We start from the raw sequence: 24667 nt of genomic DNA, 5'->3' as shown, positions 1-24667 counted from the left end.
AAATAAATGAATATAGGAAGACAAATATTTCATGAATCCACAAATTAATGTGAAAGACACAGTCTGATATAAACATATATGTACATATATATGAAACATCATTTTTCTTGTCTTGATATAGATAATTGTCCTATATCATTTGTCTTGGAATATTCTAAAAGAGGAAAATGGAAAAGACTGAAATATGTATGAAAGAAATCCAATAATTAGTGTTAATGGAAACATTATACATATATATTACATGTATGTATAAGATAGAAACATCTACATTGAACATCGTGAGTTACCTAAATTCTAAATCCTAAGTTAGTCACTGACCATGCGTATGCAACTCATGTGCTTTGATATAAATGGAGGTTTATGCTCTAAAGATGATTGAGTCTATAGCTGACATGTTGGGAACATGACTTGTGTATAGCATGGCTTTACTAGCAACAGTGGAATTCATAGCTCAATTAAAGAGTTATATCCTCTCATTGACATTGTGTGGATTGATAATTATGGATGTGGCCACGGGTTGCTTGTTCTCGAACGAGTAATTTATCATAGTCATTTGTTGACAGTGATCATATTAATCATTAAGAAGACACAATGGTGACAATGAGATAAAATAGGATTGTATTGAGTGAACAGATTTAACTCAAAAGAATCAAGGATATCATATAAGGGTAACACACACGTGACGAGGTCATTAGACAAAACAGTTGGATAAATTGCTTTTGTAAAGAGTATGCAATAATGAGTTTTCAATCATAGCACTTCTTGTGGACTGTGTAAGACCCCTAACCTGTATTCGTCGCCGGAATAGGGTTATGAGGCATTACCAATCAATATACATCAAATAGCATACATAACTCATACATTTATGCATTCATACTCAAATACCATTCAACACAATCACATTGTCCCTTATTAGGGCCTACGAGGCCTTAAACATACTTTAAGAGTGGTTCGGGACTAAACCGATAACATACGAGAATTTTTAGAAACTTAGAAAATTTTCAAACATACAAGGGTCACACGCCCGTGTGAATAGGCCGTGTGCCTCACACGGCTCCAGACACGCCCGTGTCTTAGGCCGTGTTCTAGGTCGTGCCAAAATTGTAGGGTATATTGACTTATCCAACACAACCAAATGTATGAGTTATGTATGCTATTTGATGTATATTGATTGACAATGCCTCGTAACTCTATTTCGGCGATAGATACGGGTTAAGGGTGTTACAAACTAACTCCATGATTAAGTAATTACGAAATTTTGAAACGGTGCTTCTGGACATAATTGCAATCATTAGAGCCTAATTGTATATGTTTGATTAGTCCCTCCGCTAGCTCAACAAAAGCTCGATCAGACTACATTTGAATCAGAAGTAAATTCTATAACTTTGGGAATAATTTAATTGAGTCGATTTATTCGATGTGGAATTAAATTAGGTGGTTGTGAGAATTGTTCAACTAGAAAATTTGATTAAAGAATTTTCTTAAAAATTAATATAGAAAATCTAAGTGATTTTTGGAAAAACTAATTTTGATCAAGTAAAACTAAATTATTCAAATTAATTAAAATTAATATGATATTTTTCAAAGTCAATTTTCAAGTCAGACAATTGGCCTAATGGGTAATTGAACTTGAAATTTGGACCTGAGATCGTAAATTGGGCCCGAGAGCCAAAAACTGAGACCAAGACCCAAAAAAACTAGTCGAATCGGGCCAGTATGTGAAACTGGGCTGACAATCCAATTGGTGGCTAGACTAGATTGATCGAGTCCTCATTGACCCAGACCAAACTGACAACATCCAAACCAACTTAGAGTGCCATAAGCTTGCCGCACCTGCATCACCGAACAAAGCAGTGTCGGTAGTTTCAACGGCAGTGTCCCAGTGGCCGGCGACGGTTGGTTGTCAGTGGTTGAGTAGTGGAAGAGTTACACTCTTATTGGGATTCTACCAGAGAATTTGATTTCAGATTAATTATCTCAAAAATAATAATATTTTAATAATTTAATATTAAATTAAAGTTAATACTTATCTTAATAGTAATTCATTAATTTAATATTAAAGTGAACTGGATTCTACTCGAGAATTTGATTTCAGATTAATTATTCCAAAAAAAATAATATTTTAATATTAAATTTAACTTAATTATCTTAATAGTAATTTATTAATTTAATATTAAAATTATTATCTTAATATTTAATTTAATATAATGTTATCTTGATAAATATTATATTAAATTTAATATTAAAGTTATTAAGTTTAATCATAGTTGAAATCTCTAAACTCTCCATTGGGTCATTATTTACACACACTTGAATTCAAGAGAAAGTTGTAGAGAGAAAATTTTCTGAAGAGATTATTCTAGAAAATTTCTAGAGATATTTTTCTAATTTACAACTTGACCCAAAAGTTTAGAGAGATTGTAAAATTACCCACTGGTAATTTTTTTGAATTTTTTTTAATTCGAAGCGAGCCCAAATTCACAAACATGGGCATGAGAATAGCGGAGAAGACTACTTGAAGTGCTCATTTTATACGAATCGAAAAGGTACAATTTTGATTAAGTGTTTATTACTTTAGATATCATAATATGGAACTATTAATTTTCAATTTTAATATCAATCTTATTATCTGTCTTCACAGTATCTTCATTTTCACTTCTAGTGGTGAGAAGAATTATTATGAGTACCCCTTTTTACTATTATAGTGCAACTTACTACATCCACTTCAAATACCTTGTCTTTCAGATTTATTATGTATTGTTGCATTCCCTTTAGGGAATAAAATAACTCTAGTAGGATGTATTATACAGTTTTTCATTTAATAGTTCACTATTTTATTCAACTACAAGTAAAATGAAATATTAATTTAGAAGATATTTTAAAACTTTTTCACAATCTTATACTACTATAGGAACACATTTGAAGCATGAAATGTTGAAAAAGTTTTTTTTAACAAGGTCCCATTAGTAATATTCTCACAATAATTTTAATTGAGTACTTATCCTAAACATTGTAGAGTTATACTTACCCACAATTTTAAAGTTTTGCAATTTGTACATTCAATCATAACGAGCTTTAAATAGGAGATCTTGCAACTTCATGTGCATCCAATCATGAAGTTGGAATTTTTTTCTCGTGGGTGGATTTTTAGACGGTATTTTTTTTGTAGAAAAACGGGTTTGGAAAACGCAACGAAAAATAACTTTAAGGAAAAATCAGAGTTTTAAATTTTTTTTCAAAACAATATCTTGCTATCCTATTTTTTATCTTTTAATTGATGTGCATTTATGATATGCTCATAACCTTTGCTTAATTTTGTACTTACACCTATAAAATGTTGAGCTCTAAATACAAAATTATGTGAATGATAAAAGATTTGATACTAACCTCCTTGATATTTAAACTTGAATACAATTTATTTTATAAAAACAACTAAATTTAATTATTATATTAAAAGAAAAATTTACAAACAAAATATTATTTCTTGAATAAATAAAATTTAAACTATAAATTTCAAAATAAAAATCCTTACTTCTACAATAGAGTGAGTGGAGAGTTTGAAAGTAAATTTGAGGGATGAATACTTATTTTAAGTAAATAAAATTGGAGAGAAAAAAATATTTTTTTACCATAATTTTAAGCTTTCTTTTTTTTTGGGGGGAGGGGGCTTGGTACTTTAGGACATGTTCTATCCAAATATTCTAATGTTTTTCTTTCCAGACTCGAAATGTATGTGTCGCCACCATGTTGCATTAGTCATTTGATGTGACTCGCTTAGAGATTTTTTTAAACAATTAAACAAAATGTTTTTAAAGTAAAAAAAAAAGTGTAGTCTTAGATTTGAAATATTCAAACAAATTACTTATTATTATCCTAGTTTTAAATTATTTTTGAATTATTAATTTATCCAAAGAAGACAAAACAAATATAAGAAAGGGATTTACATACTAAATTAAGGAGGATTTTTCTCCTCTTCCCAAACCTCCTCTTTCACCTATATATATAACTTCTACGGACGGTCTATCAAACTCTTCTAACCAATCGCCGTCAATCATTTTATCTCCTACTATAGAACCAATTGATTCAACCCTAAACAAACCAGAATTAAAACTCAACTATTTATTCGTTAGTTCACAATCTTTCCCTAATTTTCTAGTAGAGTCTGTCAACTTACCATTCTTTCAATTAGGTCTCAAATTTCCTCCCTAATTGGGTCCTTAAAGATATCCGGGTGTGACAAAAGTGCACCTTTTTTTCTATCAATTGTTTGCATTTTTTTTTGTCATCATCAATCCAAGATTGTTTCTCTACAGACCATCAATCTTGGGTGAGGGTAATAATGTAGTCTTAGATTTGAAACATTCAAATAAATTAGTTATTATCATTATCCTAATTTTAAATTGTTTTTGAATTAATTTTCTATCTTATGTTTGAGTTAATAATTTACTATCTTTACTTCCATAAATAGAGATTTCTATTAATAAATCAAGTGAAGGCATCTGCTGAATCAGGTTTAGAATTTTGTTTTTAAAAAATTTTAACTATTATTTTTTAAATTATAAAAGAACTGTCCCATATTGTAACTCCAGAAAATTCACCGTCTACTTTCTAAAAGAATAATCCAATCTTTTAAATAATTTGAAATGTAGGCTAAATTTCTAAATAATTTTTTATTAGGCATATACATCTTGAAAACAAAAAGTGAGTTTTTGTATGAGAAGAGTACGTAATTGATACAGGTGGAAAAATATTGATATCTGAAAAGCAAGTCATTTGGTGGCTCAAATGGGGGGTTTTATATAAATCAGAAGTTTTTTTTCCTTGGTGTCTAAGCATTTGAATTCCCTTTTTTCCCCTTTACTGATGACATGTTAACTTTTGGCAATAAAAGTAAAATAATTATGTAATTTACTGTGAGAAGGTTTTATTTCTTTCTAGGTTTAAGATATTTTTTTCGAAAATTGGAAATTGATTTGAGCTATCATGTTTTATTCAATTTTGGTTTAATTTTATTAAATCTATTTCGATCAATTAAAACATGCTTTTGATTCTAGGGGTCAGTAGACCGGCCCCCTAAAATAAAAATTGTTATTTAAGTCTTTTAAAATAATTTTAAATTTTAAATTAGTAAAGATAAAATTATTTAAAATTATAAAAATTTGATTTAATTCTTTAAAAAATAAAAATATAGACTATAAAAAATTAAAATTTCATTACACCCTTAAAAAATTATTTTGACTTCGCCCCTGTTTGATTTAATGGTGGAATTTTTAATATAAGACAAAATTAAAGATCCTAATCTCGTCGTTTATAAAAAAAAAGAAAAAAGGAAAAAAAATAATTCTCAAAATTTATGCTTGTATTCATCACACTCTCTTTGTGGGTGATAAAAAAAAACATTTAAAAAAATAAAATTTGAAGTGAAAGATTATTTTTTAGTGATATTTGTTTTATTTTAGGAAAAGAGAAGAGAATAGCATTAATAAAGATGGAAAAAGACATAATGTGATAAAGAAAGGAGTAAAATTTAAATCCGATCCAACACTTAATTATCCTAAAACCCCTTTTTGTACTGATTAAAGAGTCTAACATTAAAGGGCTAAGTAAACAAAAATATGTGAGGTTACTCCAGAAAATTGATGAACCGTTTTATTATTATATCCGCAATCATCAATTAACACTTTAAAGATTTGTAAACAATCAGTTTGTACCATAATCTGGAGAATGTAAGAAAATGTGATCCAAAATCTTGGCCTTTCATACTCATAAATTTTTTTAGTATAGAAAAATAAAAGATTATTCTAGTGGACATTTTTATAATAAATTATATATATTTTTACCATTTGGATAAAATTTTGTTATTTTACTTGAGCTTTAAATATGCTAAAACTTCAAGCTAGCTCCATATGTATTCTTTTGTTGACTTGAAGTCACCAGTAATTTTGGGGAATTATTTGAGGTGTGTGTTGATTATTTGCTACTAGGATGAATCAATAACTTTATTTAAGCTGATTACAAATATTCTTATTAACCTACTCTACCTTGGAAACCTTCCGTCATTACATTGATTTCGATTTTTTCTTTTGTCGAAACTAAGATAGTTATTGTCATTAACTGTGAGTATATTATTTTTAAGGATTACTATATTATTTGGTATTTGAGTTTGGTCTTAATATTCAATTTGATACTTAAACCAAATGACATAATGTGACCTAACGAAAATTTGACATATGTGCTCTAGTAAAAAAAATATAGGTACTTGATTGGGAAAAAAAAACTCATGTATCAAATTGAATATTATAAATAGAATGTCAATAACGACAGTGTATCGTAAATAAAAAAGAAAAGAAAAATATAACACATAGATTTTAGTAGAAACCCTTTCAGAAAAAAAAAACCACGGGCAGAGGAAAAGAAAATTTACTATGTCGAATTCGAATGATTACAAGGAGTATAGATTACGCCTATTTATAGGTTTAAAAACCTTATTCTAATCAACATCTAATAGAAGTAATGCGCGCAGTAAGGTTTAAACACCTTATTCAAGTCAATATCAAATAGAGGAAGTAAATTCTATACGGATTCTTATTGTGCAACCTGTGCCCTCAGCCTTTGTCCTCGTGGATCCTCCTATCTTACCACTTATATTTTATTTTAAGAAGAATTTGAGTATCAACTCTTACAAATATTAAAACTAAACTCAAGTCCTTAAACGAGACAAAAAAAAACTTTAAGTATTAAACTGAAAAAATTTAAGTACTAAATTAAATATTAAAATTAAACTCAAATATCTAAATTTGAATTCTACTAAAATGAAAGTGCCCCTCCATTGTGAAGTAAGCAAAGTTGTGTCGACTTACATTTCATCACCTTCCTGTATGGATCAGTTGATTTGTTTCATGCGCTTACGATGTTTCACTTGCATGGTTTCCTACCCATGCTTCAGCTCGGATTAATTGTTGTTTTGGATAAAATAGAGTAAAAAATTAAAGATTATAATACTTTAAATTTATGTATTCTTTGAATATTATAATTAAATTTCTTTATTTTTAAAATTTAAAAATTTAATTAAAATAATAATATCATTAAAATTTTTTATTAAATTTACGGCAACAATTTAAAATTAAAAATATAATCACTTGATGGTGATGTGAAAAAAAATTAGATTGTAATAGATATAAAAAAAATGTGGTGACCACATGTTGGTAGGATATTTTATAAGGATCAGTATATATATATATATCAAATCCATAAAATATGGCATTAAAATTTGTCTGAATACTCGTAATTTTTTTAAAGATTATAAAAACATGCTTTTATTTAATCTCTAATAAATTGTTATTAGGATGTGTATTCGGGCACATTTCTTCCTTTAATTTAAGAACTAGAAAGATTATAAATAGAAGTAAGCATTGCGTGTATATATGTAATCCCTTATAAGTTATTAACATTATACATTATAACTCAAGTTTAGTCCAATCCAAAACATAAATCTTAAAATTTGTAAATAACAAAGTCAAACTCATTTAAATATATATATATTACTTTTTATTTAATATATAATAATTTAGTATGTAATTTCATTTTATTAAAATTTTTTAAAGGAATTTTACAGTACGTTTGGTTCATTAAAATAAAATAGGACTGTAATGGGATTAAATAGACATAACAATAATTTAGTTTGATGGAATGGAATGAGTATACTAATAACATTCATGTGTTTAGTTAGGAGAAATAGATTTGTAATAGAAAAAAAAACTCGAATGATGAATATATGCACTTTAATAATTTACTAAATACAAGATAAAATAACACAACATGATTAACAATATAGTAATTACTGATTTTTATATAATATCTAATATAAATATTTATTAAATAATAATATATTAAATAAAAAATCCTCTCTATTATTCATACAAACCCCCCAACCATCTTTCTACTTCATCTTCTAAAAAAAAAAAAGGAATACATATGTTCATCTTATTCATAGTCTCCTTCCAGAAAAAAAAATCTAGAAATCCATTCCCCCATTATTTTGGTTTTCTTTTTTCACAAAAAAATTAAGATTTGAATCATCCAAAAACAGTTCCAACCAAAATTCATGAAGATTTCCTTCTTTTTCTATCTTTGTTTTTCTTTTATCTACAAGATCCACATAACAGTCTATTGCAATAACACCATATGAGAGTTTGTGTTTTGAGGAACATGCATGTTTGCATGCTTGTGTTTTGAAGAGCATGGTAATTCTTATGATTCTTTTGGGTATTTTCTCGACTCTGTCTCCAATGTCCGACTCAGCCTCTCTTCTTCTTCTTCATCATTTCCTCTATCTTTTTTGCTGGGCTTGTGATTTATTTTTTATGAAGGTAGAATTGTATATATATATTTTTCTATTCGATGGAGACCCGTAGTAGTCATTCTAAGATATCCTCAAAGAATGGCCATTCTTAGACCCATAATAGGTCCATCCATGGAATGAGATTCATTCCAACCAAACTTTGGTTTTACCGTACAAAGTGGCATGAGACCTGAATAAGATTCCTATTCAGGTGAACCGCGCTGCTATAGGTACAATCACAAGAGAATACATGTCAGAATAATTACAACTAAAATGAAACTAATATGGAACACAATCAAATTAAAATTTGAAATATATTTAGATAAATTCCATTGATGGGAGTCGAATATGATAATATTTTATTAAATTTTTAAACATAGACAATTACATTATATTATTATATTTATTTTTTATACTATATATTACTTACTATATATATATTTTATTGAAAAATGAATTGGGTTAAGCTTTAACCATGATAATTGGAGCCCAAACTCGATCATAGTATAAGGGGGTTTATTTTTTTTTCAGACCCAAATTTTGACCTAGTATTTATATCTAAATTCTTTCATAGGACATGCATTTGGATTTATACAGATAACTAATCAATAAATCGATTTTAAACATTGACAACTTTGGTATATTTTTAATGCTATACCATAATATTATAAATATTTAATATTTATAGGATTAAATTATATAATATATATGAATAATTTGTTATGTAGTTCAAAAACTGGTTTAAACTCGATTTTAAATGGCTGAAAGTAACGTTGTTGGGGAGGAGAATCTTTCAGACTCGTGTCTGACTGCAGCGAAACCATCACCTGTAGATAAAGCCTTGTCAACAGTATACTTAATAAGAGAACAAAAGTAACATCATGGAGAGAAAGAATTAAAAATTAAAAATATATTAAAAATTAAAAATAAATAAATAAAGAATTTGGATAACATTAAAAATATATTATTATCATGACTATTTAGCAAAAAATTAAAAATTAAAAACCTAGCCTGTTCATATTCTTTGAAAAATAACAACCAACCAGCATCTAAATGAAAGAGAAATTTTCAACTACTGCAGTGCAAAATGACTTTGCTTAAATCTTTGTTGGCATATATCGAGACAAATGAAAGAAAATAAATATTATTATAAAGCCCTCTCCACAAGATATAACAGCTAGGTATCATGGGTCGAAACTAACCTTTATTAACATAAAACCAAAGTTTTTATAATTGAATCAATCAAGTTATCGCTTCATCAGTCCATCCAGTTTAATTAAATAAATTATTAAAAAAATTAATACATTTTTTCGTATTAATACCCCAACTGACTTCTGATCCAACCAATCTAATTTAGTTCAAACAAGCTTGCAGAAAACCATCGTCATACACAATATTTAAAAGAGTGATTTATTTTTTGACAGTAGAAATTTAGTATGAGTACAACTGAAATGGATTTGCTACCTAGTGAGTTAAAGATGAAAAAAAGGTGGGGGATGGGGATTATAGATAAACTAATTTCTTCACTTGAAAGCCAAATAAACTATGTGATATTGGTAACAACAAGTAATGATAATCCATAGGTAATTAAACAAGAATTTTTTTTCCTTCTAAATGCTTTTAGAAATGTTATTTTCGATTATGTACAGTTAATCCTAAATATTAATTCCTAACATACTGCGTACGTGAAAGTATGGTATTACGTGACATGTAATTATATGTACCAGCATAATTGTACTTACGTTCTTAAACTATTCTTCTATACCTTATTCCATAAAACTTGAATAATACCGTTAGGGTTTATATAATTTTTCTCTATCTAACATGCATGTGCAAGTGTCTACAATAAGAATACAAAGAGAAACATTATTTCTAATATATATGTCCTGAAATAAATGAATATAGGAAGACAAATATTTCATGAATCCATAAATTAATGTGAAAGACACAGTCTGATATAAACATATATGTACATATTTATGAAACATCATTTTTCTTGTCTTGATATAGATAATTGTCCTATATCATTTGTCTTGGAATATTCTAAAGGAGGAAAATGGAAAAGACTGAAATATGTATGAAAGAAATCCAATAATTAGTCTTAATGGAAACATTATACATATATATTACATGTATGTATAAGATAGAAACATTTGTATTGATCATCCCGATAACTGAAATTAAAAATCTATTACCTTATCAACAACAACAACAAAAAAGAAAAAAAACACACATGGTTATTATTAATTCTATAAAACATCAAAGAAGTTAAATATGCAAAATCAAATCTATGAGAAAGTGGCAAAAAAATGAATAAAGTTCTGATGTGTATGTGTGTATATATATATATTCAAACCTGGGTTTTGAGATAGGGGGTTTGGGTTAAGTGATGGAGTAATGGAAAAGCATGGTGTGAGGAATGAAGCCTGGTCCGAGATCCATTAATATCATCATAATTCATGACTTAGAAAAGAAAGATGATTGATGGATCTTGGATCTTGGATCAAACTTCATTCCATACACCCTCTTTTCTTCTTCAACAAAACACTACTTTCTCAGTTTTTCCCTTCCAACATATATGAATTATTAGCGGCGATATAAGCGTCACTAAATATATCACATGACAGAAGGAACATAACGGAGAGACATAGAGAGAAGTATCTTGGATTTTGAGCTTCATTCTAAACACCCTTTTTCTTTTGTTCCTTCTTTCAATGACCCTAACTAGCTCTCTCTCTCTCTCTCTCTCTCTCTCTTTTTGATTTCTCATGATTCAAGCAATCAAAACAAAGCTGCAAAAACACTCAAGTTCTTTGCCTATATGTGATGATGTTCTCTCTCTTTCTTTTTCTTTTCTTTTTCTTTCTCTCTTGCTCAAAGAAACAAATGAAGTAAATAAATGAATGATAGTTATAGCCAAGATGGGGAGAGACAAGGAAAGGAAGAGAAGAAGTTAAAAGCAATTTGAAAAGAGAAAGAAAGAAAAAACATAAAATGTGGAAAAAGCACATGATAGACAGGTCACTATAAGCTTAAAATAATGAAAAAGGCTGTTGGTTTTTGGAAGTATGGTGTTGTCTTCTTCTAAGGCTTCTTTTTATGGGAGATCAAAGGCCATGGGAAACTCAGAGGTGACACAAATAGTGGGCCTCCATTACAATTGGAATTTTATATATTCACCCGCTCATGTTTTAGGCATCAAATTTTATGGTTTATTGTAATATATATTGTGTATATGGGAACAGAATCCAACCTTACTTTTTTTTTTTTGAAAAAAAAAGGAAAATGAGAGTAATTTTATTGATATTAATATAATAATAATTAATTAATTGATGCAAACATTTAGGGAGGAGGAAAATAAATGATAAAAGAATATGGTAAAGTAGAGGTGCCTTGCAAGGCAAAAGAAAGGTATTATTATATATTAAATAAACAAAGAAGGTATCTCTCTCGATAGCAAGAAAAAGGGAACGCATGATAGCGCCACTCATTTCCTTGTTAATTAGTAAATCATTTTTTATATTTATGTTTTTGCGTGCGACTGACAATGTAAAGAGATAAAAAAAAGTTATTTATATAATATTTTGGCTTATAAATTTAAAATTCCTTTAAGAAAAATTTTAAAAAATATAATCCCATGATGAAAATTGTGTTAGACCAAATTAATTGTTAAACTCAACTGATGTGGTGGATAGAAGCTATGTGATTATGTCACGTGGAATAATGTTGATCGAAAAAAAGTACAAAAAAAAAAGAGTTTTTACATGATTTTTTTTTTAATTTTGAGTTTAAGATATTTTAATTTGGTTTGAATATTTTGAATATTATTATGTTTGATTTTCAATAGAAATTTTACTCGTTTCACCATAATCTCGTATTCTTAGTGGGATTTAAGATATTGCTTTTGCGTTAAAAATGTGTGCAACTTATATTAATTGAAATTTGTTTAGAAGTTCTAAAATTATGTTTATATTCATGTTTTAATGTTTAGGTCTGAGAAATGAGTTCATCTTCTCTATCCTCTGAACCCAACCAAAGTAATGTTTGCTATCGTGTTTCTTGAAAATATGATGGAGAAGTTGTTTTCTGCTATTTTGGAATTGAATGTCCATTGTGGACAATATGAAAGAAATTGAATATTGGGAGAAGGTTCTATAATTGCTCAAATTATAAATTAGTTGGTTACAATAATTTTTAGATGGCACGACGAGCAACTAACAAAAATGGAAAAATATCTTATTTATGAGTTGAACAAAGAGAAGGGTAAACTGAGGAATGTTAAGTAATGAATGTGTAATTCAAGAGCTGAAGTCTGAAATGACCTTTACGGAAAAGCAAATGCCTTTAGCAATGGAAAATGCATATTATTTGAGGAGGAAGAAAAGGATGTATTGAACTAGAATGTTTATTTATTGGATCATATGCATATTAGTGTTGTTGTTTATGGTGTAACGCAAAATGCAGAGCTCTTTGATCATATGCTAGATAACTATCAGTTTGAGCTCTTTGTTCATATGTATATTGAATTACACTTTCATAAAATTTTAAATATGTTAGATGTGTTATTCTAGAATATTGATGTTAATCTTATTTTGGAATGATATTAGTATCCTTGTAACAACTCGATTTTTATTAGTGCCGAAAAAAACGATTTCAAAACCCCGTTTTCATAAACTGGATTCGTAAATATTAAATTAAAATATTTAAAGAACTGGTATAAAATAATATTAAAGTTTATTTCTTCAATTTCATCTATTAATTGTTTAATTAGAGTATAAGGACTAAATTGTAAAATTTTATCCTTACAAATTTTTAATTGGCCAAAGGTTTACGGATTTAAATTGCAATTAACCGAAAATCTCAACTGGAAATTAAACCATTTTAATTTATATGTTAGTGGAGTATGATGAGAGAATCCACTTATATAAGTTAATGGTGATTAAGTTAATACAATGTAATTAAACTAATTAATTAAGGTGATTAAGGTATTAATCATAGTATATAAACTTAAAATTAGTCGATGTGTGCTCATCTTGTCATCTTATTCAACTGAAACATTCTAAAATCCTAAGGAGAAATCATTTTTTAGCTCAAACAATTCGGTCCGATTTCAAGTCATTTTCTTGTAATTTTTATATTTTTTTAGGTCATGAGAGCTTGATTTAGCTAGTACATGTGCCGATCTATGAAATTGTTAAAGTTTTTGAAAGTTTTCATTGTTGATTTCTTGAATAAATTGGTATTAAATTGAGAGATTTTAAGCTTATATATGAAAAAGGACTAGATTGTAAAGTTTAATTGTTAGTTTTGTACAAAAGGACTAAAGTGTATAAATTGTATAATTGAAGTGAATTTTTTGTAATAATAGATAGTAGAGGGTCCTAAAAGAATGTGATTGAGATCGATTTTGAAATCGAAACTCAAGATTGAAAGATATAGTTATTTCGATTTTAGGAACTAAATTGAATAAAATAAAAAATTTTAGGGTGTCAAAAAATTGAAATTAAATAGGCCTATGCATATCATAGAATGGTAAAAAAATGTTTGGTGTTGATGAATTGTCTAAAATAATTATTTAAATTAAGAATTGAATCAAACCAGGGATAATCGAAGAAAAGCCAAAATTGTCAAATAGCCCTGAAGATTCAACTTAATTGTTGTTTTTTTCCAGGTAAGTTCATATGGTATAAATGTGTTTAAGTTTTTGTGTATTTGATTTGTAATTATATATATGTTTGGTTTTGAATTGGTATAAATGTGAGATCTGGACTAAATTGTAAGGAAATGTATATATGTGTTAAAAATGTTCGGGTGAACTTAATAAAGGTTAGGATACGATTAGCATGTCAATAGGGTACTTTCACACTTATACGGATTGATTACAGATGATTACCGAGATCTAGCATTTGTTGCGAACTCAAAGATACATGTGACACAGGTTTAGCCTAGATTGGTAACTTGATGTCGTTTTGAAGGTTTAGCCCAGACGGGTAACCTAACATGTATATGTTCAGCATGGACAAGCAATCAAACATGTCGCTATAAAGGTTTAGCCTAGACTGGTAACCTGACAAAGTATACTTAGCTCGGATGAGCAATTGGTGTAATAGAGATACATGTGTATCCAAGTCCGTTTACTAGAGTTCATTGGACTAAGTGATTAATGTATAATGAAAAATTGAAATGACATGATATGAGTTTGATGTTCAATTGGATAAATGTTAAATTAAGCATGAGCATGGTATTGAGATGTTAACTTTGAAATGAATTAGATTGATATACGGTTGAGATTATCATATGATTTGATGATAAGCAAATACTCACCTTGTTAATGTATTGGTTTTGCCATGTTAGCCAAAGTATGCATCTTGTGGTAGCTTTTTGTATTTAATTGTACGATAAGGTAAATTATTGTGTTTAATACATATGAATTTACTAGGCATCATATATGTTTACCCCGTTATTTTCCCTTTCCCTTGTAGATCACATTGAGGAGCATGCCAAGTCGGATCATTCGAAGCTCACACTATGATGTACTCTTATATTTGACACTTTTTGCTTGTTAATTCCTTTGTCTTATGAATTTTTCACTACTTAATTGGTTGTATTTGATTTATTTCTTGTGTAGTGAACCCAATATTGGAAATGGCAACAAAAAGACGTAATCTGCAGTTTTCTTTCTTTTTATTTAGTCACGACTGGAGTCGTGGGCACGACGCGGATCTGACGTGGCAAATCAGAAGTCAACACGGGAAATATTCTGGAAACAACTTATCTTGATCTATTGACGTGATTTGGGGGATTTTGGATTTCATTTTCATAATTCTAAAGATATTATCTTATCTTTTTTTGATTAGTTTGTTGATTCGGGAATTTGAAGCCTATAAATACCCACCTTTGGGTAAGGCTAAGGGGATCTCTTGTCTTTTGTTCTTATTGCTACTTTATTTTCATTTTTAATAAAATTTTCTTCTTTTGTTTTATTTCTACTCTACTTTATTTTATTTTATGTTTTTACATTATCAAAACATGTTAAGCATGATAATCAATATCATGCTTGGCTAATTTTTCTCAAGCCAAGAGCTAGTACGAATCAATTCCTCATGTGAGAAATGAATATTGCTTAAATCCCTTCGGGATACATTTTCGTCTTTCTGCTTAGATAGTTTGGCAATCAGCCTTACTAAAATTTTTAAACGTTTTTCAAAACAAAAAGGATCCGTTGGTTTGGAGTCGTTTAATTTTACAGTTGGGAGGAAGGATCGGCCTGTGGCATTTCGACTTCCTATGAACACTTTTAGCGGCGGTCCGCTAAGGAAAGACGAGATCAAAAATGATTCTCGATAAGACAACTTCCGAGTTTGGCTTTTCCTGTTTTAAAATTAAGTATTTTAACGGCGATAGACGTGGTTGATTTACTTAAGAATCAACTTTCGAAGATAGACTTGGAAAGATCGGTTACTTGAGAGAAAAGCAAGTTACGATGGGTTGGGCCTCATAGATTGTAACCGACATGAATCCCGGAGCAAAAATCTATTTTCGATGATCGTGGGAATTGACGAAACTAGCTCGAGGCAATTCTTATACTCGTGTTTATTCAACTTAATCTTTTATCTTCTTTATTGTATTGCTTCTATTTTAATACATCTTTATTTTCAATTTTACTTGTTTATTTTATTTTCTTGTTACTTCTCAAATCACTTTTTTTTATTTTCTATTTCAGCTCCTAGGTCGAGAACAAGAAATTTAATCAAGAATTCTATTAAACTCCTTGTGGATCGACCCTCTTCCACTATTCTACCCTTTTATTTATTTATTTTATTTTTGAAGAGGTTTTTTTTTATTTTGATAGGCAAAACGACGCTTGTCACACTACCCTATCACTAAATTGATAGATGTTTGATCATTTTAAACTTTAGGATTGTGGCATGTATATAGGTGTTTTGGTACATACTTGAATGTATAAAAGTCTTGATGAGTTTGAAAGTTGTTTTGATGTATGGTATTGAAAGTCATGTTTTGGTAATGTTTGATTCCTAGTTGAAATGGTATATTTTGGTTAGCATGTTAGAGAAATGTATGGTATTTTAAATGACATAATTGAAAGTAAAATGACATATTCTCAAGATGATTTGGTATATGTAATGTTGGTAAGTGAATGTTTAAATTTATAGAAGTTGAATAGAGTATTTAAACTTGATTGGTATGGTTTTGATTATGTTTTGGATCAATTGAGTTTGGTATTTGGTGCATAAAATGTTAGGTATGGTTGGAAGCATGAAATAGCTACCAAATGGTTCATTTTTACCAAAAACATAGTCCACATCCAGATGAGCAACTTTCCTCATCACAACGTCGATTGATAGTAAGTGATGTTACGACGTCAAGTGGTCTGACGTCATGATGTGACAAACTATTGTGCGGCGTCATGACGTGGAAGTAATGATGTCGCGACATCGACCTTGAAATTTTGAAACTTTGCAAATTGATCCTATTACGTGCTAGGGTCAACAAAAGAACTTTCGTAAGCTTGATTAAGACTCAATTTTGATACTTTAACCATAAATGAATATGTTTGGCATTAGATTACATATGTATGTGAATATTTTACTGTGATTTGACTGTAGTTGCTCTGATAATGATTGTAGCATTCCGTAGCTCGAACCTGACAATCAGGTCAGGCGAAGGTGTTACATTTTTTATCATATGTTACTTGATATACTAGTTGGGAATGATTTTAGTATTGAGTCATATATTACTTACCATATTAGTTTGGAATAATTTTAGTATTGAATCATATGTTATGAAAATCAATGCAACATATTAGTATTGCAATAACACCTTGTACATCCTAAGTTTAAATGTAAAAAGAAGTGTACTACATCCAAAATAATTTCATTCAATAAAAAAATGCTATATTGATACATAGTTCAACACCATTAACAACCTAAGTTAAATTCAAAAAATAATCCTTCTCTCCGCTTAATTTTGGCTTATATAGCATGGTTAATTTATAATTAATATTAACTAACTTAATTAACTAAGTCTAATTAACACTAATCATACTTAAGTTAAACTAATAACATCCACCATCATCATCTACTAACTTCTATTTTAAATTGGTTTATTAACCATTTTAGTCCTTTGGATAATTGCTATTTAAGTCTTCAAGCCTTTTTCCTAATTAAAATTCTATAATGATTGAACTTTTACAATTTAATCCCTAAGCCTTAATTAATCACATTTTCAGTTAACCTACTTAACCAATTTTCAATATATCAATGTAACACCCAACTAATAGTTCAAAAGATCGACCCTTTCAGATTTCAACTAACAATGTATGCAAAATAATTTAATAACCATTCAACAGTTCCATCATGTTTTGCCGTGAAGTTGCAATATATATAAAACAACTTCTGATAATACTAATCTTTAATAGAAATCTATCAATTTAGCCTCATGCATCTAATTACAATTTGAACTAAGTTTAAAGAGTTCTTATCCATATACAAAACAGAAGTTTAAAGACTATAAGTTGCCAGATATCTACACATGTTACAAAACGAAAAGGGACATGCTTACACTAGACTTTGAAAACACTGACTTAGTTCCCTTTTTCCTACAAACAACAATTTAGAATACCTGAAACAAAGGAGAGAAACATGGTAAGTTCATAAAGAATGTAGTGAGTTCTATAATAAAGTTACTTCCCTTTTTATTTAAAATTTAAGAATTTGCCACTGATTTCGCTTAGACAAAACTTGTGCATTTATATTTCACAACTTATGATTGGGCTTGAACAACACAGAGGCGCAGTACATAATGCATGAGAATTTTCTCCTGTGAAAGGTCATGAAGCATATAGTCTCTTCGTATAGACTTGCTGCATATGAGTGGAGAGAAAGTTGTTTTGAATTAACTTGGCGGACAATCTTACGGACACTTACGTGCGGAGTTCTAGCTGAGGATTCTTATATGCGAACTTGTGAAAGAGAGTTCATAGATATGGCAACTCATACATGCTGATTCATAAAACAAAATTCATAGATACAGTGGTGGACTCATACATGTGGATTGCGCCACAAAATTTGTATGGTGAAATCCCACATATAACTTTGACATAAAACTTAAAGAACAAGTTCGACGGACTTTCATAAGTTTCATATGCCATGGTCATAGACTTGTTTATAAACATGAGGCTTTAAGCCTTAAACTCCGTGGAGTCTCCTACTTGAAAGAGCTCACGTAGGGTTATCATAAACATGTGCGTATATATCTCTATACAATCCAACCGAACCTTCACAAAATCAAATATCATGCACATACATTTTCCGTACAACTCGCCCGAACCTCCACAAAACCAATAACATGTGGCATAGGGTGCATAACATGACATTTCTTCAACTTTCATCCACCATATACCTCCACATTTCGCATATCATTCATTTTTATGATTGACATATAGCAAGCATTTAACTAACATATGGTTTACAACAAAACACAGATCATACTGAACATATCATCTATTAGATCATTTCAATGATAATCTCTCCAGTACTTACTTTACTAGAGATAGTTCATCAAAACAAAAAACTTATACATACAATCAGGCATGCATCTGTAGATCATTAATTTGTATGCTTTGACTGTACGACAAACATTCTATAATAATTCAACTTCTCATCGTCAGCAGAACATGAAGTCAAACATACACAACAATACAATACTGATACATAAAACAAACATTGAGGATTTGAGTTCAAAAACTCACCAACAAAATACCTGGGGTTGACACAACTTACACTTGCTTAGCTTTCCCTTTATTACTTGGGTCTCCTCTTTCTTGGTTAGTTAAGCATAACAACTAAACTGTAATTTATATGCATGTTGTAACACCCCTTACCTATATTCAACGCCGGAATAGGGTACGAGGCATGACCGGACTTACATCACAAGAAAACATACAAATCGAGTCATAAATTTTTGCCATGCAAATTAAAACCATTTGTATTCAATCATAATGTTCCTAATACGAGCCTACGAGGCCCAAACATACTTTAGAAGTGGTTCGGGACTAAATCGATAATTTAGGAAGTTTTTACAAAACTTAAAAAAAATTACTATGTAAAGGGGTCACACGCCTGTGTGGTTTGGACACGCTCGTGTGCGTAGGCTGTGTGGTCACACATTTCTGTATCCCTAACCCATGTAACTCTCTATTTTGCAATGCATGAACAAATTGAGATCACACAGCCAAGTCACACGTCCGTGTGCTAGGCCGTGTGGTTAATTTAAGTTTTAGAAAATAGGTGCAGACTTCACACGCCCGGGACACACGCTCGTGCCTAAGGCCGTATCCCTCACACTGCTGAGACACACGCCCGTGTCTCTGCCCGTATGCTCAATTTTGAACATTCTGTTTCTTAAAATTAAGGTGCAGGGAATGTACGGCCGAAACACATGCCCATGGGGCAAGCCATGTGTCACATACGGTCTAGACACACGCCCGTGTGTCTATCTGTGTGGACAAAATAAAGACTATTTACCAAGCCTTTTGTCACCCTCATTTACACCTACACATGCACAAGTTCAAGGCATAATTCATAGCACACTTGGACAACCAATACATCCATAAAATAAGGTCAATTCATGTCATTTCATTATCACACATAACATACTTACAACATCGTATTCTACCAAACCAAATCAAACCAAACTCACATCCACAATTACCAACACACATACTTTTATCATGCATAACTCTTCATAAATTTCATAACATACAAATGAGCCAACCTCAACTATTCAACAACAATCCATTAAGTCACATTCAATCATTCACCAAGCATTTATAAACCACGTCACACAAGAGATAATTGCACATGCATACATATATATATAAGCTTACAACCAATTCAACCAAAATGAGCCAAGTTACATGGCCAAATACCACATCAAGCCCTTGACAATTACAAGTAAATACATTTGGCCAAATTCATAATGACACATATAACAAAATGACCAAGGCCCTATACATGCCATATTTTCAAAATGTTTAAAATCATCGGTACCTAAAATAATAGTTTGATAGTGTGATACGATCTCTGACGATCTCCAACCTGAGCTAGCTTAGTGACACTATAAAACATAAAAATAAAATGGAGTAAGCTATATAACTTAGTAAGCCCTTATGTAAGAAATAAGCCAACCTTATCATACATTAATCATGCAAGTAATATAACATAAGATATTATAATTTACCTTAACCTCATGATCATAATTCACTTCCATCACAACTTACCTTAAAATCGTCATTTCACAAATTAATAATCATAAGCTTTGGGTACATACATGTACCATCTCATAATAATTTCATACGTAGTCTCATCGTTGTTATGCCCAATGAACCACTCGGAATAATAATTTCGGATACATGAGAAACCTTGCACACAAGGTGCCACATATGAAGCTATTGCTACCTTTATCTCATATCACATATGTGCTCGCTCTTGAGCTATCAACGGGCCTGCTCACACAAGTTATCAATCGAGACGTAGCTACACGGTGCTGCTCACACAAGCTGTTAAGTAACCACAACATATTTCGGTATACCCAGCCATCGGTAGGACCTACAGGACCAACACCCGGAATCACATAACATAAAACCCTAGTGACATGTCACTTGTATCCTAATCTATTCCTAAGGTTCAATTGGGATTTCTCGCTTGCCAAATCGTTGTCAAGTGTATCTGTATGTTCGATTACACAATTCATGTATAAATTAAAACATTTAAAATACATTTAAAGTAAAACTTATTTAACATACGAACTTACCTCGGTTACAAAAACCGCAAAAGGATCTATTCGTCAATTATTTTGTTTTTCCCCCGATCTAGATCCGAACTTCATTTTTCTTGATCTATAATACCACATTGAACTTATTTAACCATCACATTATTCAATTCAGCCCAAAAACACATTATGGAAAATTTTATATTTTTACCCCTAACTTTTCAACATTTTATAATTTAGTCCCTAGGCTCATAAAATGAATTTCATTCAATTTCATCACAACCCAAGCCTAGCTGATTGTTGTTTGTACTCATAGCAGCCCACATTTTTCATTTATTCACACTTTTCTACACATTTTATAGACTTTTACAAATAAGTCATATTTGACTTTTTTACCGAAAATCACTTTACAAAAGTCATTTAACAAACAACAAACATGCATTTTCTACCATAAAACATCAAAATAAAAGCATATTCAACATGGGTAAAATTTTAGGATCTGACTTTCTTTCAAATTAGTCTTTGAAATAGCTAAATCAAGTTACAACGATCTAAAAAATATAAAAATCATTAAAAACGGGACAAGAACGGACTAACAATCGAGCTTGAAATCTTGGCCAAACCCTAGTTATGTCTTCCCTTGAAATTTCCGGCTATGGGGGACTAAATTGAAGAAGGTGGACACTTTTATTTGTTAAATTTGTCCTTATTAGTTGAATTACTAAAATACCCTTAATGCATAACATTGAAATTTCACCTAATCATGTCTATTTTTGTCCATCCTAAGATATAATGGTCTAATTGTCATTTAAGGACCTCCAATTTAAAATTTCATAGCAATTAGACACCTTTAACATATAGAACTCAAATTTTGCACCTATTGCAATTTAGTCCTTCTAGTTAAATTGAGCACTCAATCGATAAAATTTTTTAACGATATTTTCACACAATTATTCTATCATGCTGTAGGCCTTAAATAGATAATAAAATAAATATTTATACTTCAGATTTGTGGCCCCGAAACCACTATTCTGATTTTACCCAAAACGGGCTGTTACACATGCATAGGAGTTTTAAATGATAATGACTTCAATCATGTAACACCCGAAACCCGGCCTAGAAGTTAGGCCCGAATCTGACGTGTCACATTGAAGTGTTTTTTGAAAACCCTGTTTTCATTGAAAACCCTTCTTATTTGAAAACTTGAGTAAAATCCCAGTTACGTTAGTTTATTTTCAACACGTGGTTCTTTGAAAAATACATAATTTTATTCCCAAAATCTCTTTTAGTTGCAGAAGCTAGTTTTAAATTAATTACTAAAAACTTGATGTTGAAAAAATTAAGTTGCGAAAGTATTTTGAAAATGTTGCGGAAACGTAGTGTTTAAAAACAATTATTGTTTTGGAAAACCGTGTCCTACTTCTAACAGATATTAAACATACTAAATAAACTTCCCAGATAAAAAGTTAAGAAAATAAAGAGGCCTTATTACAACCCAAATCAAAAACCAAAATGCTTAACTAAATAAACGAAATAGAAAAACATATGCAGTTGTGTGGTTATTTCTGAGTCCCTCTGTGACACCGATCCACCTAACGCTACGGATTACCTGCACAATTAATAAACGGGGTGAGTTTACGAAAACTCAGTGTGTAATCCCCTTACTAGAGTAACAGTCAGTATACCGAAACAGAAACAGTCTGGGCCAGAGCCCTTTTAACAGTAATAGTACAGTCTAGTTCAGAGCATACGTTGGCCAAAGCCTATTACAATAACATTTGGGTCACAGCCCATAACAGAGTCAATTAGGCCTAGCCCAAACCAATAACAGAATAGAATGTGTGAATGCATGGATGCATGCTATCCCATCCAACCCTGCACTTGCCTCTATCCAACCCTGCACTACCTGTGGGGAATAACTCACCCACACCATCCCTACACTTACAATGTTAGCACTGGTTGCAGCACTAACCGAAATCGCAGCAAAGCTGCTAGTATATATATGGCTTTAAGCCTTCAGTAACGGTATTATACAAAGCCATTGATAACTGTATTATGTTTGGCACATAGGCATTAGCGATGGTAATATAATCGGCACACAGCCTTCGATAAATATGATCGACACAGAGTCATCAATAAGTATGTTAGGCACATAGCCACAGGTAAATACGTTTGGCACAAAGCCATAGTCAAGATGACACAGAGCTATTTTTAGGTTGGCACAGAGCCATAATCAGATTAAGCAGCACTAAGCCGTTGATTGGTCTACAGTCGTCTCGTGTGACCCGTGCGACCTTAACATGTAACACCCCCTAGCCCCAAACAGTCGTCGAAACAGGGTTACGAGGTATTACCGGACATATCAGACAACTTACTAATAATTCATAATTACTATAACATTCATAGTATAATTTAATAATTAAATCCCTATATTGGACTCTCGAAGCCCAAAACATGTATTAAAAGTAGAAAGAGACTTGTTCGAGTATTCCGAAAAATTTTTCGTAATTTTTTTTACAAAAATTTCGACAGTATTTCTGCTTATTTTTACCTAAAACCCCTGCAAATTCAAACAAAAAACAAACCAATACCAATGTTTCAACCAAAGAATTTTACATCTTAAACACTACTAGATCATGCTTAAATCTTAATCCATTGATTTATTACTTAAATTTAAAGTGTTAACATATAAGGAACTAATTCATATTTTTCATTTCATTTCAAAATTTAATTCCAAATTTACTATTTTATAACTTTAAACTTACTTATCATCCAAAATTTCATAACTATCTAATTACAATAAGATCATTTAACATATATATATACATGACTCATGTACGACCACCTAGTACATGCCACTTAAACAAAAAGAAGAAATACATCACCAAAAATTTCTTGTTGGAGTCGGGATCTCTCTGGATGCTGAACTGGATCTTGAACTCTAATGACCTGCACACGGAAACAACCATACGCTGAGTATTTCATACTCAGTGATATTACTATAGACCAAACTATTTAACATTAATAAATTACAACATCAACCATAAGCTTTATAAATCATTTAAACTAATTATACATAATTATATATCACTTCATAAATCTTAAATTCATATTTCATTTTTTTTCATACTAATTCAATTCATAATTTAATTCATACATTCTTTCTCGTATTTTAAGTAGTGCCAAATCAATCAATCTCATTTTCAAATTTTCATTTCAATTATTTACCCTATTAACAAGGCTCGGACTCTGATAAATACGCGGATTCCACCCAAACACACCCGGAATAATATAAATCCTCCATAACACACCAGTATAATATAGCCTCCCAAACACACCAGTATAGTATATCCTCCCTAACACACCAATAAGGCATTAAATGCCTCTTCGGTTAAACCGAAACATATAATAACAGAATCATCTTCTTGGCCGAGTTACAAATCTCCTCATCACATCACAACCATATGGCATGCCATTTGTATCCAATCTAGTCCGACAAGTTAATTAGGGTATTATTTTACTTTTCCAATTTCG

The 24667-nt window shown here is 30.3% G+C and overlaps 1 long non-coding RNA gene across 1 annotated transcript; it reads right to left on the bottom strand.

The window, feature by feature from the left end:
- Positions 1-7829: 7829 nt before the first annotated feature.
- LOC107891652 (uncharacterized) lies at positions 7830-11463 on the bottom strand. The gene is made up of 2 exons (XR_001682271.2): positions 10698-11463; positions 7830-9168 (listed from the first exon to the last, which is right to left on the bottom strand). It is a non-coding gene; the product is annotated as an uncharacterized lncRNA (long non-coding RNA).
- Between the last annotated feature and the right edge of the window lie 13204 nt (positions 11464-24667).

Source organism: Gossypium hirsutum, chromosome A11 (assembly GCF_007990345.1).
Source record: "Gossypium hirsutum isolate 1008001.06 chromosome A11, Gossypium_hirsutum_v2.1, whole genome shotgun sequence".
In the NCBI taxonomy this organism is placed as follows: Eukaryota; Viridiplantae; Streptophyta; class Magnoliopsida; order Malvales; family Malvaceae; genus Gossypium; species Gossypium hirsutum.
The sequence above is the reverse complement of the archived record's forward strand: the minus strand, read 5'-3'. Positions and strand labels throughout refer to the sequence as shown.